Source organism: Lipotes vexillifer, unplaced genomic scaffold, assembly GCF_000442215.2.
Source record: "Lipotes vexillifer unplaced genomic scaffold, Lipotes_vexillifer_v1.1 scaffold163, whole genome shotgun sequence".
Lineage (NCBI taxonomy): Eukaryota > Metazoa > Chordata > Mammalia > Artiodactyla > Lipotidae > Lipotes > Lipotes vexillifer.
In genome coordinates, this window is record NW_006788722.1 from 1,834,708 (window position 1) to 1,852,374 (window position 17,667).

A 17,667-nucleotide genomic window follows, 5' to 3' on the forward strand; every position below is an offset into this window, starting at 1 on the left:
TTCCCTACCAACAGTTCTGGTTGTCTTTCTTTCTCTAGGCTGGCATCCATGCTCAGCTATCTGGCTCTGCTTCTGGGACAACTTGGGAAAGAGCCTTATTCTTTTACTCATTATTATGCAGTTGCTAACTAACTTGCTTCTGCAAAGTTAACTGTTAATGCCTTTCATGAAGCAACTGTCAATTACCAGTGAAAACTATAAAGGGGAACATCATAATGAACACTGAGATAATAAATGATGGTAATAGCTTCCATTTATTGTATTTCTCTTATGTACCAGGGATTGTGCTTTAAAAATATTATCTACATTAATTCTTGCAAAACTTCTATAATAGACATTATTCTCCATATTATACAGATAAAAGAAAAGGGTACTCAGAAAAACTGAGCAAATTTCCCAAGGTTGCACAATTACTAGGCAAGAAGAGGGAATTTGGAATAAGTAGGGTAGGGCTCTCTAGAGACAGTGCTTACTTCACCCCAGTTTATTGATTCTTTTGATAATAATACATGACACATTAATTATAGTGTTAGTTTTCCACCAAGTTTCATTTCAGTTGAAAAATTACTTGACTTAAATTTCATCTCACATTTCCTCCGTGATGGAATCAAGTTGCCAAGAGTATGAAGACAGGCAACAAAAGCTGGGGTAATCCACCACTCCAAGTGGTGTAGAGATGGATTATTTTGTTATTATTATTGATAGTTACCAAGATGAAGCCAAGTTAAAAACTAATTCTTTGAGGAATATAATTGCTGTATCTTTCTCCTAAGAGTAGTCATTATCCAAAATCATTAAAAAAATTATTATATATGTGCCATTTCCATGTCTACCTTGCCCATTACATGTTATTCCAGGAAAAGTGTTATTTGGTGGAGAGGAAAGAAGCACATTTCATGAGAACAGAAAACTATAATGTTTCTAAATTAATGTTTTAGTCACATAAAACTGTAGTCAACTCTTATTCTTTCATCTTTACATATGCAAAGATTAAATAGTGTGATAATCATTTTCTTAATTTTTGTACTATCAACCATTTTTATAGACTAAAATAATTTGCCATGAAAAGTTAAAATTGTGTGATGTTGATCTTCTTGGACTATGATTATTTAAGGAGGGGCTAATCTATATTTATTGCTTCCTGAAAGGCCCTCCCTTTACAAAACCAGAGCCATAAATCTGCCAAAATGCTAGTGCATGTGACACTTGTTGAAGACCATTAAGTCTTGGCATTGCCAATAAACTCTATGACTCAGCATCCACTGAGCTACCCTCAGCAGACAGGGTCTCTCACTGTGCCTTCACACCAAGTTTGACAAGGTGTGGCCCTGAAGGTCTTTGCAGACTGTTTAGAACAAAATACACACTTTCGTACTTTTTAAAAAATATCAAAGTCACATGCTATATATTATTTTTATTTTTTTATGTGTATGTTGTATATAAAATCAAAACAAGTGGTTTTTTTTTCTTACCCTGGTACTCTCATTCTTTTTCCTGCTTTATTTCTATCTCTGATTGAGTCAAAAACTTCAAACAACAAACTTATTAACTGTTTACAGGTATATCCCCCCCCTTAGTTATACTAGGCTATCCGGTGTCTGGTTTATGATATTTAACAATTCACAAGGGTGGAGAGCACTGGCAAAGACAGTTCTTTTTAACCTAATGTCTTTTCCTGTTAAAATGACACAAGTTAGACATACTTTTTCCTGGTCTGTTCCTTCTGAGTTTATACAAAAGGACTTGTAGAAATTAATTCACCAGAGAGGCAGTCTAAGAATTTACCTAATCTCTTCAACAGAAATTATTGAACGTAACAAATTAAATTTCCCTAGTTTAAGAGAAATTTTTCTTCCCACAACTATAAAAAAGTCAATACATTTGGAGGCCAGGATTAAGTATGGTAAGGTTTAAATAAAGTGCTATGCTTGCTCTTTGTTATATCTGTTTTTTAGCAGGAAGATGATCTTCTGTAATCTTTGATTTCTTCCTTGCATTTTCTCCCAATTTTAGCAAGGAAGTTTTGCAGCTATAATTTTATTTTCATTATTCATATATTTTTATTATAAATTTATTTTTGTTCATTTGTTATTTATTTTTTATTATAATTGTCCCTAATTTGGCTAATCATTTAACATTATTGTCCTTTTTTCATAGCTGTTTCAACAAATTCTACTTCTGAAAGAAAGGATATCTGAATAAATGGAATTTAAGATTTGATTAAAGCACTGATACCAATCTCTGAAACATTATCTCTTAAGTAATACTATGTGCCCACTATGCTGTCTCACTTATTAGTATAACTTCATAAATACTTACATGGATACTTTTTACAGATTTATTGAGATATAACTGATATACAATAAGGGATACATATTTAAAATGTACAGTTTGACAAAGTTTAAACTATGTTTGCATCTATGAAACCATATGATTGTATTTAGTGTAGCTGTGTTGGTAGTTACATGAATTTTTAAATCAAAGTAAATTTTTAAAAGAGACATTTTTTAAGTGAATTGCAATTTAGGTGGTTAACTCCCAGTTTGGTTCATTTTCTTTATGAAGTATGAAGACTCAAGGTGGTATATTTTGTGTGGTAAATGTGATAGAATTAACTTCATAGTAATTCTAAATGGATTTCTAGGACTTAAAAAATGGTTTCTAAATGATTAATATCTTTATCTACTTGTTTTTACCTAACATTTTCTTAATGTTATTTTATTATTTAATTGGACATCTTTGCAATCCAAATTTTGCAGGACCTATTTTTCCAAATTCTCCCATAAATTTATTTGACTCTGCACATTCTTGTCCTTAACATTCATTTGATCTGGTTACCACGTTCATGAATCCCAAAGTAAAATAAGATTATTTTAACAGTTAGCTCTCATTCTAAAATGATTTATGACCCCCAAGATGTACTTTCCTTTCTTGTTAGTTTGTACCCTAGTTAAACATTTACACACACACACAAGTGTATGTCCTCAGAAACTCTGTGCTGCCCTGTTGTTGGTCCCAGCTGTCTAGAAGGGGTCTCTGTGTTGCCACCAGTCTGCATAGTCTGATAGCAGTCAGATCTTGCCCAGCCAGGGTGAGGCTGTGACGTTTGTGCCCTCACATAAGCTTCATGTCAAATAACACACCATCTCCTCCTGCGTCCCTCTGACACCACGAAGGCGAGAGCAGATTGCGACTCTTTTCACATGTTTCTCAGAGTTATGAAGTGAGTTATTTTTCTTGGAATCTCAGTGCCTGCCTGGATGCCTGGTTTTTCTGAGCTCAGAAAATTCATCTGTTTCTGAACTGTAAAAACTTGTTCTTTATGCCAAATAGATACTGATTTTTAAAATATCTTGTATTTCTTCTTGCACTGGTTCCTTTAAAAATATCTACACTATTTTAGGCCTCTGACAGCTAGATAAGGTAAGAGGGCTGAAGCAGTATTTCTTCAATGTCTACTCCAGCACAGCATCAATATAAATATTTATGCTTATATTGAGGAGACCTCCCAGAGTTATTGTTCCCCATCAATGGTGAAGTTCTCAGGAGGTGGGTGGGGTCCCACATCCTGTGTATCTGTATTAGACTGTAAATCCCTTGAAGGCAATTTATTTTTGCATCTTCACTGAGCTGGCAGAGTACATACACGTAGCCAGTGTTTAACAATTGTTTATAAAATGAATCTCTCTATGGCCAGGAAGAGAGGTAAAGCCAGTGCCATATTATGTCAGGCTAGAGGCAGCAGTGAGTGAACATAAGAGAAATGCAGCTCAGCATAGTTTTGAAAACTAATTTCTGATTACTCAATTTATTTGATATACATTTAAGTGGAGATTTTTAAAGGTGAGCCACTATTGTCCAGACCTTTGGAATATGAATGTTTAATGTTATCTCTGCATTGTGGATTAAATGTGGACTTTATCTGGTTGCAAGACAGCTGTTGAAGCAGTTTTATAGACTGAATGGACATCACTACTTCTACTGTCCAGTGTAGGACAACTTGGAATGAATTCTTGCTACGAGAAGAAACATTAAAATATGAACTAGAAGAAAACTAGTTTTTAAAGTTTGTCTTTTTTATTTTTAACATCTTTATTGGCGTATAATTGCTTTACAATTATCCTGCTGTCTAACAAAGTGAATCCACTATATGCATACGTATATCCACATATTCCCTCCCTCTTGCTCTCCTTCCTACCCTCCTTATCCCACCCCTCTAGGTGGTCGCAAAGCACCGAGCTGATCTCCCTGTGCTATGCAGCTGCTTCCCACTAGCTATCTATTTTACATTTGGTAGTGTATATATGTCAATGTTACTCTTTTACTTCGTCCCAGCTTACCCTTCCCCCTCCCCGTGTCCTCAAGTCCATTCTCCATGTCTGTGTTAAAGTTTGTCTTATACCCTAATAGTCTAGGTAAAGTCCTAAACAGAAAGATGGAATGGTCAAAACACTGTTAGAGATTCCTACCATCCTTGAGATTCTGGGAAAGTCTAAGAAAGGATAAGGAAAAGAAAAGCATTTAGATGTGTCTTAGTGATAAAGAAAAGATGGATTTTTTTAAACTTAATCCTTGTTGAAAATCTTTTAAAATATATTGGTCTATATATATCTCTACCTCAATGAATACATTATGTTGAGGTACAATTGAATACTATTGAATCTTTCTTTAGAAATCTAGAATCTTTTGGTCCCTTGGATCATGGTGTTTCCATAGTTGTTAATTCTTGTTTGAATTCCTACAACATTAATAATATTCTAGTGATTAGAGGAACAATAATATAAAAATATAATCTTATATACAAGTTTGGGAAATAAAATATACAGAGAGGATATGACATTTCAAATACCAGCAAGATATTTTCATTGAATGTAAGATGCCGTAGATTAAGATATACACAATTACTTTTGTGACATTAAAAAGATGAAAGAATAGTCAAATATATTTGCAATATGTCATTGATTAAGCTGTATTCTGAATTGAGAGATGTTAAGTATGAAAAAAGTGTGCGTCTCAGAATTAACAACACACTGCATATTTGACATAAGAGAGGATAAACTGTAATCAAAAAACTAGTTGGCAACAGAGATGATAACTGCTCATGAGTGGCACATGAGGACTGGTAGGTAGGACTTCATTGGGAAGATGTGATATTTCAGGAATAAGAGAATAGCATAAAGAAAGGTAGAGTTGATTACTCTAGAGGCAGAAACAGAGACACCTATTAGATTATATATGTGCTAGACCTAGGACATATCCGAAAATTTGCTTTTCTGAATAAAACTCTAGTATGTATTTTCTGGTGTTCACAGAAATAAAACAAATTCTAGATTTTAGAACCATTGGTGTTTTTAAAATATCAGAGACTAAACACTCTGTCCTTAAGATACACTTTTACACCTGAGAAAACTGAGTCCACGTGAAGAGACATAATTAAATTTACACAGGTAGTAAGTGGTGAAGGGAAAATGATGGCTCAGGTCCCCCACATTGTAGAGCAGTGACCAAGGTTCTGAGGGCTCCAGTGAATGGAGATCTTAGTGTACTCTCCATGTACACATCTCGAGATAGACAACCAGGCATCCTCATTTCCAAAAATGTTTATCAGGGTCTCCTGGCTTGTTTCTTGTTAAACCCTATGTTCTAAGACAGGTAAATGTTAGACGCTACTAGTCACTAAAAATATTTCTAGTGGAAAATGCTACTGGCAACAATCATTAAATGAACTGGGCAGCATGAGAAATTATTGAAGAAAAGAATATGGGTAGTTGTGACCTTCATCGGTGTGTAAAGTCTTTGAATACATGCAAAATGCTTTCAACAGTGCCTAACTGCTAATGTATATGTTATTATTGTATCTGTCTGGTCAGAGAGTAATGGCCTTACATGCTCTAGAATTTGGATGAGTGTTGCCTAATTAGCCAAGATAAGCCAGATATATGTATAATATTTAAATATCTGAAGAATGAAAAGATATGTGTAATATAAAATAAAATATAATTAAATATATAATATAAATATAATTAAAATATATAATTTAAAAGAATTCTGGACAATTCTGGATGATGCAGGAAGTGGGTTTTGTTCATGTCAATAAATGCTATCACAGCAGAAATAAAAATGGAAAGCCAAGAGATGTGCTGTGTTCTGCTTTCATCTGTGCAATTTTAACCTTAACTCCTCAGTTTATAATACAGTGTTAGGAGGCTGGAAATAAAGTTCCTGAAAGAGCATATTTCTTGAGTGGCCTGAATATGATCTAAAATATAAAGCTCTAATGGGATGTTTATGATTAAAATTCTGTTCAAGCCAAGTATTCAATATAGCTGTATTAATTTAGTCTCTTTGGGGCATTGGGGAAGATTTAAGACATTTGGAAGTATTGGGAATGAGCAATACAAACATAATTTAAACATTTTTGTTGTTCTATGATAATATATATTCTGTACATGTGCATATTCACTTATCCTACCCATTGCTATCTCCTTCACCAAAAATAATTTAGGCTTTTATTTAAAAGAAAGGACCTATAAATATTTAGAATAAATATTTCTAGCTCATCACTGAACCACTGTAGTTGCCGAAAACTATATTTCCCATCAGGGCCTGTGTTTTATCATAGTTTAGCTGGACTTTGGTACATCCATTTCAGATTTGGCATGTTTCCCAGAGACAAGGACCTAGGAAGAAATTTTACCTCTGGTGTTACAACAGAAAAGAGAAAATCATTCAGATATCTAGGATATAAACCAAAAAAGTAAATTTATGTGTATGTATGATAAAGATTGTATAAATAGACACAGTTCTTATCCTGGTGTAATTTTAATAAACCTTATATAAATGTTTACATGTATAATTAACACAGTAATAATTATTATTAATAACATTATTTTAGCTCTATTTGTTGAATTTTTACTATGGTCAGGAGCAGTGTCGATGCTTTAATGCAATATTGAATTGTTTTAACAGCTCTGTTTGGTAGCTATATTTATTCCCAGTTACAGATGAAGAAATTAAGTTCATGGAGGTACAGTTGTTTCAATGAGGTCACACAGCGATTTGTGACAGAGTCAACTCTGAAGTTAATCTTTACGCTCTACTATGGCATGAAAATAGATTAAGTATCTGAATAGCGATATGAGCAAAATGCTTCAGGAACAAGGGAACCACTTAAATTCCCTGTGGGAGTGAGTGGGTGGATTAAAGAAAATTTTACAGAGAAGAGGACATTTGAACCGGAAGAGCAAAGAAAAGTCTTTCTGGGGAGAGGGACTAGTCTATGTAAAAGGCTGGATGTCTGAGAGGGATTTTGGAGGAACGGTAAAGAATATCATGTGCATAGATTACAGAGAGGGCTTGGTAAGAGTGAGGCTAGATGATGTTAGAGTGATGCCAGACTGCAAAGTGTCCCAGAGACCATGCCAAGGTGTTGGGCTTTATCCTGTGTACAAAAGAGCATATTCGCCACTTGCTTGGAATGATAAACTTGGTAGTCTTGTGTACAGACCACCTGGAAGAGTGAATTAAAGTAGTGACACAGGATGGTGGAAGAGGCACTTTATTCAAGAATCACTTCAGCTGGGTAAATCTTGGTGATTAAGTGGATATGGAGATTGAGGAAGAGAGAGTTTAGAATATCATAAGTGTATATCATAGGGTTTATTTACTACCTAATTATGAAATATTAGGCCATGACCAAACAAGCACCATAGGTTTACTTCTTAGATTCCAACCAGTAGTGTAGCTAGTTTTGCCTTGGGATCAACTAGTTTTCCCCTGTGAATTATAGTTGGCAGCATATAGCTTCTTGTTTCCATCTGATTGAGTTAAGTTTCTAAACCTGCATGCTCATTTTAAGTCTATACATCTAATTCTGGGCAGTTTGAATAATTAAGGAGGCATTTAATAAGATAGCTTTATTAATCAGCTACCATTTATTACAGTTTAATTTTTATCTCACTGGGTAAAAATAGTGGCCAAATAAATATATAGTTTCTCAATGGACCCTGACTTCATGTGATAGTCCCCGAAGTTCTCTGGGACAGGATGTCTGTGGTTTCACCACCTTGGCAACTGCTCAGCCAGCTTTCTGCATTCTCTCCTCCCTGGTTCCCACTTCCCACCCCTCCAATCATGGTCTCTCCAGCCCTAATAGTACTGTTGCTCCCCTTAGCTCCCAAACTGGACTAACTGTTGGGGCAACAGGAGCTTGTTTTGGGATAAGCAGAAGAGATAAGATCAAAGTCCCAGCACAAACAGAGTAAGAAATAGCCTGCCTTTTGAGATCTTGGCCGACTACACACCAACCTTGTGTTTATAAAGACTTCAGTGCCTCACAAGGGAAACGTGGCAACAGAAAAATTGGATGAGATATTCGTTTCTCCATATTTTAGGTTTTAGGGGAAGTCAGTTATATATCTTAGAATCCTTTTTTTTTTTACTGTTCTTAAAGTTGCTTTCTAAATCAGATCTTGTTGAAATCAGGTTGAAATGTTCCCTTTGCTTTATAAGGACATGCTCAATTGAATTTAAAAAAAATGTAATAGATACCTTTAAATTTAATCATTTAATGTGTCTACTTTAGAAAATAGGATTAATCAGAATAATATATAAGCTTGAGATTTTTGTAGATCTGCCGTTCTAGTTTGAGGTCAAAGACCAAAATTTTATTTATTTATTTATTTATTTAAATTTAATTTTTATTTTATATTGGCGTAGAGTTGATTTACAATGTTGTGTTAGTTTCAGGTGTACAGCAAAGTGATTCAGTTATACATATACATATACCCATTCTTTTTCAGATTCTTTTCCCATATAGGTTATTACAGAATACTGAGTAGAGTTTCCTGTGCTAAATTTTAAAAATCATTCCTTTTTTATTACCATTCCCCTCAGATGAATTCTTAGAGCTGCCAATCCTTTTGCTGAATTTTGTGGCCTGAGTTTTCTTTTCTTTTTCAGGATATAGCAGTAATAAATGAATGTATTATTGTAAAGAAGAGTTTCATATAATACAGTATTGTTCATATAAATCTTTCTGCTGGTCTAGGTTTAATAAAGCACTTAATATATTGATTCAAATATATTAGAACAGTCACATGAGCTTTTGATATTAGCCATATAACTAGGAATTTCTGTGATTTGTTTTTACTGAGTGGTGTCTTAGGAGGGCCCGGGTTTAACATGGAGAGAGTCAACCTAATTCTAGTATATATTAAAACCTTATTTATGCATTCTTCATTTTATTAGGAAAATGGGTATCTTGGAACTTATGAACTATGTAATTCAAGATGTTTTGTTTATGTGAAAAAAAAGAGCTTTGCTAAAACTCCTAGGAAGTTTGAATTGATACTTGGGCTTTAATATTTCTGTCAAAATGCTTCTGGAGGCCTAACGTGAATGTTCTGAGTTCTAAGAAGTTTTTCAATGTCCCAAGAGCGATTTTGAAAAAGCACAACACACAAATAATGAATTTCCCATGAAAGTCATGAAACCATACGAGAGAAAGGAGGCTCTAGGACCTTTTAGCCTGGCATCCTAGGCATAGATTTTTCCCAAGAGCATGACACATCTTCGTAAAGTTTTCACGGTTCTTCTCTTTAGCTTCTCAAAGGAGTCCTGGGCAAACAAATGGTTAAAAACCCCTGATCTAGGACCTCCCATTGCTCTAAAAGTAATCAATCTTAGTTTTGCCATTAGCTTAGCACCCAATTAAACAACAAACACTATATTAGTCCCTGGAGTGACCCATGCTTATTTTTACATACAGAAAGTTGTAACCACAAAGGCAGCACCTCTTTCTTTGCATAAGTTTTGCTGTAATATCATTCATTAAACCCCAGGCTGTGAGATTTCTTTGGTTCTTACATGCTCAAGGCAGTACAGTCGTTTGTGTGAACCAGAAACTCCGTGACCCTGACTCACCACCCACTTTCTGGGTTAATCTGGTCCCCTCACAGTTGCTGCCACAAGACACTCAGCCACACTCACCGTGAATCAGAAAAGCTAAAAATGGTTGGGGAAAAAATAGATTAATGGTCATAGTTTATTCCTGAAATGTGTTATTATTAGCTTGATTCAGTTAAATATTAAATGAAGCAGGCATATTTAACTAATGCTTTACTAAATTGCTATTTATTTTATATTATTTTTTAAGGCTTTTTTTTTTTTAATTTCAGCCAAGGAATGATGCATGCTACAGATTAATCTTTACTTTTCCCCACAAAGAATACCACCATTTCAACCCCCCAGTGAACATGGCACTTTTTTGTTTCTTCCCCTTCTAATTTATTCCAAATTTTCAAGTGTTTTCTTCAGTAACGATGCTTTCTCCTGTCGCTCTGGTCTGTTGTCTGTCTCCACAGTTGCTAAAGACTCAATCTCACAGGAATAACATTCCTTGACAACATTTTGGAAGATATTACTGAAAGAAGAAATCAAGAATTACAGTTTCATCACAATTGTTATATTCAATAACAGATAGTCTTTGATCCACATAAGGTGCCTGTGGACTAGACTTTTAATCTTCATTGCAGTGGATCAGTGCCTTAACAGCTTTACTAGAGAACAGGGTCTTTTAAAACGAAGAGTTCGACTAGGGTAAAACTTCCCTTAAGACACTAAATTATTATTATTATTTTTAAAAATAAATTTATTTATTTTTGGCTGCGTTGTGTCTTCATCGCTGCGTGTGGGCTTTTTCTAGCTGCAGCGAGTGGGGGCTACTCTCCGTTGCAGTGCACAAGCTCCTCATTGCGGTGGCTTCTCTTGTTGTGGAGCATGAGCTGTAGGCATGCGGGTTTCAGTAGCTGTGGGCCACGGCATGTGGGCTCGAACCCGCGTCCCCCTCATTGGCAGGTGGATTCTTAACCACTGTGCCACCAAGGAAGTCCAAAGACACTAAATTAAATTAACTTTTATTGAGCTCTTTGCATGTACTAGGTGCTGGAAATTAGGCAAAGATAAAAATAAGACAATTTTGGTCTTCAGAGACTAACATTTTGTAGAAGAGTTCACAGACTCATGTAATTTATATGCATAATAATTTACATAAATTACTTTGGTGAACTATATTGCACTGTGATCTCAGAGAGAAGGAAAAAAAAAAAAACTGATGGGAGAAGGAAGGCATCACAAAGAGGTGACTTTGGGTCAAAGTCTTAAAGACTAGGTAGCATGTGTGTGATGTTTGTTTTCCCCCTGACCAGAAAAACAGCAGAAGCAGGAGTCAAGACAGGAGCGTGACCAAGTATGACTGGTCCAGAGAACAGTGAGTAATCCCAGGTGGCAGGAGCATAGAGGACAGGAGAGAAGTGGGAAGCAGACCGAGGAGGGTGAACTCTGACTGTCCTCCAAGGACACATGAAGGAATTCAGACTTTTTCTACAAAACAGTGTCTCCAATATAGAGTGGGCAAAGAGTACTAGGGTCCCATTTAAAATTTGCTTTTTGTCTCTTTAAATGTCTATTTTTAATGCTTTTTTTTCTATTTATCTCTTAGTGGAACAGTAAATGGATATCTTATGTGGATTAATATACATCCATAATTAACCTTTTTCCTGTAGAGCACAGTTAAAAACATTCAGATGACTGGTATGAATGACTACATCTTCTCCCGTATCAAGCAGAGGATGTAGCAGATTAACTTCAGAATTAGATGACAGAGATGATTAGATCTGGGAGGATCTTGGAGGTGATATAATTTGATTCAGTCTTTCTACAGATGAACTAGAATCCAGTGACTAGAAATCATTTGCCAAGATTTACATAGAGTGTTGGTGGAAGATAAGCCACCAACGGGTCTGGATAATCCATCTGCATTTCTCTCTTGAAGCCCACATATTTTTTCTTTAAGGACATTCTTGCCTTTTAACAGTATTCTATCAGCAAATTGAACATAAATCCTGTGTTCATGGCACTGACAGATAAAACCCAAATAACGTTAACTGAAGCATGATGAACAGAAGATATGTAAAAGTGGACCCTAATGACAGGAAGTATTTTTTTTTTAAATCTTTATTTTTAAGAGAGCATTTAAAGTGAATGCTTGTTATCTGGAAAACAGTCACATGCTATAACTTCTTAGTCTCCAAACCGCCAGCAAGAACATTGCTTTTGTTCTTTGATAAGAGGAAGGAGCTGGGCAGGCAGATAATCTGACTCTCGGGGCCCTGGACAATCCTCAAGTCTTTGACTCTTAGCTAAAATTCTCACAATATTGGCTTTTTTGAAATTTGCCCCCTCCATCCTTTTGAAAAGTAACTTTTGGGAAGAAAACACACCCAGGCATTGCGAAGAATCAGCCTTGAGCTGGAAGGCTTAAAAGGCTTTTATTTTCATTGATTTCAGTTTCACTGCAATTAGGTGGGGTTTTGTTTGTTTGTTTGTTTGAACTATTTCCTTAACTATTTCAGGTAAGTCAATGATATTTTAAATCAGAGGCCACAAACTGACAGCTCATGCGTAGAATTTGACTTATAGTTTGTTTTGTCTTTGTTTTCCCCCACAGACTTTGTTTTATAATTTTTAAACTTTGGAAAATGTTTAATTTTGAAAATGTGAACAAAGGACATCTATATATGCTTTACCTAAACTCACCACCTCATTTGCTTTATCATTCTCTTTCTTTCTCTCTTTCTCTCTCTCTCTCTCTCTCTCCACACACACAAATACACCCCACAGTTTTTTTGTGTCTTTTTTTTCCCAGAGAGTTTAAGAAAACTATTTAAGAGTAGATTGCATATATCTTTCCTTTTACACCTTAACACTTCAATGTATATTTCCTAAGAGCAATTATAACTCGGGTACAATGATAACTTCCATAACTCCAGTACAATTATCAAATTTAACATTGATATATTTCTTTTATCTACTTTCCATATTCCACTTTATCCACTTGTTCCTGTGATGTTCCCTAAAGCAATTCCCCCAATATGGAATCTGGTCTAAGATCACATTTTGTATTTAGTTGTCTTGTCTGTTTAGTTTCCTCAATCCGGAATGGTTCTTCAGCATTTTCTTGGGTTTGCTTATTTGTTTTTTATGACATCAACAACATATTTGAAGAACTCAGGTCAGTTAATTTATAGAATGCTGCTCAGTTTGGGTTTTTCCAGTTTCCTCATGACTGGATTTAGGTTATGCCTTTTGGGATGGACTATAACATAACAGATATTGTGTCTTTCTCAGGGAACCATATCTGGTGGTGCAAGATGCTCATTCACACCCAGATGATATTAATTTTAATCGCCTAGTCAAGATTTTCTCCACTGTACTGTTTTCTCTTTTGTAATTAAGTAATTTGTGGGAGATGCTTTGAGACTATGTAAGCAACCTGTTCCTTAACCAACTCCCTTACCCACCTTAATTTAGCATCCATTAATGATTCTTGCCTAAAATCATTTTTTCTTATGATAGTTGTAAAGTCATGATTTTCTAATTCCATCATTCCTTCTCTATACTAGTCAGCAGTGTACTGTAAGGAAGAAGTTGACTTTCTTTTCCTCTTTTTCTTTCTTTTCTTTTCTCCTTTCCTCCTCTTCCCTCTCTCTTTCTTATCAGTGTGAATCCATGGATTATTTTTTATTCAATTTTGTTTCAATCCATTACTGTCTTCATTTATTTTGATTCTGAAATTTTCCCAGATCTGTCTCCTTCAAACTGTCTACTTATGTCCTTTGACTTATTAGTCAATTAATTAACTAATTAATTAATTAGCACTCCTTTATTTTCTGGCACAATATGCTCTGTATTCATCTTGTACTTTCCCTGCCTCAGCCCAAGAATCAGCCATTTCTAAAATAAACAAACAGAAACTGGTTTCTTTTGGTGGGGAATGATGATTAGAAAAATCTGGACACCGACCTGGCACTGAGATCATTGCTTCTGAGACATATTACTTCCATGGTCTTTCAGCAGTTTTTGGCTCTGTTGCTATATAACAAGTGACCCCAAAATGTAATGACTTGAAACAACAATTTATTATTATCTCTCACAAATTTTGTGTTGGCTGGCCTCAACTAGGCAGTGCTTATTTGGGCTTTCTCACACAGTTGTAGTTAAATGGTGCCTGGGACTGGAGTTGTCTAAAGGCTCGACTGGAATGACATCCAAGACGGCTCACTCACAGGGCTGGCAGCTGGTGCTGGCTGTCAGCTAAAAGCTCAGCTGAGGGTGTCAGCTGCAGCATCTCTAAGTGGCCTCCGCCCGAGGCTTGGGCTTCCATAGCACAATGGCTGGGTTCTGAGAAGAAGCGTGACAAAGGTGAGAGGAGGAAGATGAAACTGCAATCCTTTTACAGGCAAAGCCTGGAACTGGTACAGTGTCCTTTCCTGCATATTCTATTGGTGTAAGTAGACACAGACAATCCCAGATTGAAGCAGGTGGAGAAACAGATACCACCTCTCTATGGCAGTCTGGTGTGCATGTACAGGTAGGGAAGACGTTGATAGTAGCCATCTTTAGAGACAAGCTACTATTTATTTTAGAAATGATGAGTTTATACTGGTACCTCCAATTTCATCCCACCTCCACAATGATCTCCGTCATATCTCCCTTCTTCTCAGTTGTTCAATCTAACCACATGCTCAAAATAGTTTCAGGACTGCTATACATATACCATGAAAAACAAACCCAGTGCCAAGAGATCAAGATTTGTTTGTGTTCTTATTTTTGTAGACTGGGGGTTTATAATTGAAATCTTCATACACCTTTACCATTTTCTTATTGTTTGTTCTTAATGATTTCAGCTTTTTTGTTGTTTTTGTAAATAGAACTTTATCTTTTATAATATTGTTAAACTTGCATTTATTTGCCTACTCATTTTTTTTTTTTTCGGTACGCGGGCTTCTCACTGTTGTGGCCTCTCTCATTGCGGAGCACAGGCTCCGGACGCGCAGGCTCAGCAGCCATGGCTCACGGGCCCAGCCGCTCCGCGGCATGTGGGATCTTCGCGGACCGGGGCACGAGCCCGTGTCCCCTGCATTGGCAGGCGGACTCTCAACCACTGTGCCACCAGGGAGGCCCCCTACTCATCATTTTTAAATAGATTGATTGTGAATGATTTTAGTTTGAAATGTACTATTTCATAGTCTTCACAACTACTCATTAGCCTAGATCTAGCCTGTTATTTAGCTAGTTTTTAAAGGCATTTGAGTTATTTCAACCACTGAAAACATATTTCACATTATTATTATTTTATTATTATTATTTTTTTTGTGGTACGCGGGCCTCTCACTGTTGTGGCCTCTCCCGTTGCGGAGCACAGGCTCCAGACGCGCAGGCTCACGGGCCCAGCCGCTCCGTGGCATGTGGGATCTTCCCGGACCGGAGCACGACCCCGCGTCTGCTGCAACGGCAGGCTGACTCTCAACCACTGTGCCACCAGGGAGGCCCTATTTCACATTATTTTATAAAAGAATCTTTTGTAAATAGTTTGGGAATGAAAGGAAATTGTCCACAGTGCAAATCTCATCCCAATAGAAGTGTTTTACAAATTTTACTTTAATATATATGTTTTTTTTTTAAAAAAAAAACAAGCACCCTGACCTCATAATTCATTCGTTTTTATCTAAGGCATATGTTTGGCTACCTGGTGCTGCTCCCAAGTTAAGCGATGGGTCATGTAATTTGAGAAGATTCTCTCAGCTAGTGCAATAATAATTAGATATTGCATGTGTATTAAACATAACCTATTCTAATAAACTTTGCATAAAATGTCTTCATACTGCTTGACATTTACAAATTCAGTGGCCTTTAAGAAAGAAGGTTACATCAGAAATTCCCACCTATTCTATTTTAAGTCATTTAAAAAGTGAGCAAAAGTCAGCTCTTGAATAGAAAGTGCAAATATAATAAATGACCCTTGAATAATTTATTAATAAGCAATGACCTAATTATCACAGGCAGTTATCTAATCAGCCATTAATTCTGAAGCATTTGTAGAGTGGTGTTCTCCAACACTGAACAATTCTTCAATTCTCCAGCACCAGCTGGGTGTCCAACAATTCAATTCAGGTCTGACACTTTCTACCTGGAGTTAGCATCAGATCACGCAGATTAAGGGCTCAGTCCCACAAGGCTGCTCCCCCTTTAGATACTAGTTGCTAGTTCGGAGCCACTCAGATTTCTGATTGACTGTAGGTTCTCAGAACTCCCTCCTCAGGTTTGGTAATTTGCTAGAATGGCTCACAGAACTCAGTAAAACACTTCACTTATGTTTACCAATTTATTAAAAGGGATATAATTCAGGAACAGCCAAATGGAAGAGACATATAGGGCAAGGTGGGAGCAGGGCACAGAGCTTCCATGCCCTCTCCAGGAGCACCACCCTCTCACAGCCTCCGTCTCTGCACCAACCTGAAAGTTCCCTGAATCTTGTTCAAGAGTTTTAGTAGAACTCGATCTCCAGCAAACCTTCCTTCCCAGGAGGCAGATGGATGGGGCTAAAAATTCCAACCATCTCATCTCTTGGTAGTGACCAGTCCCATCCTGAAATTATCTAGGGGCCCCACTGTAAAGTCATCTTATTTTAAACTCAGGTGTGATTGAAAGGGGCTTGTTATGAATATCAAAAGGTACTTCTATCACTCGGGAAATTCCAAGTGTTTTAGGAAATCTGTGCCAGACTGGGGACAAACACCAAATATATTTCTTATTAGGCCACATGTAGATATTCACGTATAAACTATGGCTTTTCTTTGACTTTTCCATAAGGAATGGTGGAGAGAAGAAGCAACGTGGGGGATGAGGATGAATGAATAAATTGAAAGAGAGAAAACAAGAGGAGGAAGGATGTAGTGATAAAGGAGAAAAAGAGCAGAGTAGAGAAAAGCATTTATGTACTCTTACAACATCCGATAGATTTTCACAGAATTAATTTGAAGTTGGAAGTTGTATTAATTCTGGATATTAATTATGATAAAATTTCTGGCCATTTCTAATTATTTTCTCTTTCCTTTAATGATGATGATTATAAATCATACTATTGAAAGATAATGTCTTTTAAAGTTTGCTTATTGTTAAGATATCAGATTTACCATAAACTTGGATGATTGAATATTTTCGTAAATATGTAGCTCATTTTCTTAACTGGGGACAGAGTCACAGGTAGTCTTGAATACTACAAGAAAACATGATCAAATAAATATCCTTGAGACCTAATGACTCAGGAACCACTTTAATGCAAGGCAATTATTTCAGTAAAGTTAAGCTATTATAATCATTCATTAACCATGTTTCCTGTCTGAAATACATAGTCACCAATGTCACATTATTAGGTTACATAAATAAGCATGGTACATTTGCTTAGGTAGGGCTGGCTTGTCAAGTATTTAGTTTTAAAGTGTCTAAAATAGCTCCCAGGGGTAAATCCAGGAATACAGGAATAATAAAAATGAGAACAGCTTTTCTTAATGAAAGATAACTTTATTAACTGTTCTTCTCAGCCAGAGTCTCTAACAGACAAGTGAATAAGGGACAGTGTCTCCTGGGAGAAATATCATTGGGAAAACTTTTGTGATTACTGTAGTAGCAGGAATAAGTTTTATTCTTATTGACTTTCTAAATACTTTTATTTATCTTCTTCATTGCCATACAATTCTAAGAAAAGATACATAACAATTCATTGAAGAAGTCTGAATTTATATTGAATCAATGACAAAGGTCCAG